Source organism: Hordeum vulgare, chromosome 6H (genome assembly GCF_904849725.1).
Source record: "Hordeum vulgare subsp. vulgare chromosome 6H, MorexV3_pseudomolecules_assembly, whole genome shotgun sequence".
Lineage (NCBI taxonomy): Eukaryota > Viridiplantae > Streptophyta > Magnoliopsida > Poales > Poaceae > Hordeum > Hordeum vulgare.
The window spans coordinates 513104580-513105789 of NC_058523.1; the positions used below are offsets into that span (position 1 = coordinate 513104580).

General features: G+C 44.0%; 1 long non-coding RNA gene across 1 annotated transcript; it reads left to right on the forward strand.

Moving 5' to 3' along the window:
- The first annotated feature begins 212 nt into the window (after window positions 1-212).
- Window positions 213-906, forward strand: LOC123400989. Its single transcript, XR_006610999.1, has 3 exons — window positions 213-420; window positions 570-662; window positions 782-906. It is a non-coding gene; the product is annotated as an uncharacterized LOC123400989 (long non-coding RNA).
- Window positions 907-1210: the final 304 nt, after the last annotated feature.

Genomic DNA, 1210 nt, shown 5'->3' on the forward strand with positions numbered 1-1210 from the left:
ACCACGCGCCACCACCGCCTGCCCCGTCGGCGCGCCTACCCCTATCTCCGGATCAAGTTGGGTCAAAGAGCGGGGAGACTTTTGTTGCAAACCCGTGCGGCAGCGGCGGGGCTCGCCGGTGGCAAGGCGGAGAAGGAGCGCGACAACAGGGTGGCTTGAGGCTCGTGGTGGACCGGATCCAACGAGGGGAAGGTCAGATTCGTCGGCTGGCGGCGCCGGCAAGGGGTTCAACAATGGCCAGAGGCAGTGGCGGATTGCTCTCATATCTTGCTCCCAATTCCTCTGTTTATAGGGAAAAAAGTAGTATGCCTGACCACGGTGGAATTTAGTACGTGCTCTCCCCTCAGTTTCATCTTACTTATGTTTTTCAATTGCAGTGTGTTGCTTCACACCCTGAGACCAGGATCCCGTTCTTGAATGGTACTGAGCGCGACTGTTTCTATGTTAAGTCTTAAATATTTTCGTTGTTTATTGTTGAAAATGTTTCCTCATTTGTTCTGACCTTACCAAATAAGTAAATCTTAATTAGCAGTGGTTAACAAATGAGTCTTCTTCCTTTTCCTTTACAGCTCACATCCCACTGTACATGTACCCGTTCCTGAATACTACCAGCAAGACAAGACCTTTTGAGTACTTGAGGCTTACCAGCTTGGGTGTTATTGGTATAACGAGTTGTCCTTTGTGTTGTTTTTTGTTGTCAATTTAAAGTAAATGTCAATGAGTTTGCCCATATCGTTTAGTTGCGAATTTGCTTGAGTTGGAACTGAATGAAATTCTTTAGGAAACTGCTGGATGTTGAGTGTGAAGCGACCAAAGAGACCAAATTGTCTGAAGCGACAGGGGCCTAAGTGGAGGAGTAGATCAGCTGAAGTCCATAACCAGTAAGAGAATGTGAGATTAGGATCATATGCTATCTGTGGTGTAATGTTACAACTAAGCAAGGGGGATTGTTTCTTCTTTAGTTGGACAAGGTAGTTCTCTAGATTATAATCTTAATAATTACTTGCAAATTCTCAAGAAATATTTGTTCTGCAACTATAACAAACATGGTCAGACCGACTCAAGTGTATAGCTTGTAATATGACGCCAATTCTTGAATTGGCTGTTTCATGCCATTTGAAATTTTTACACAACACACTGAAGAATATGCATAGATGTGTCTTGCTCTACTGCTTTTCTAAAACGATACAATGTCGATCTTTCTTTTTTT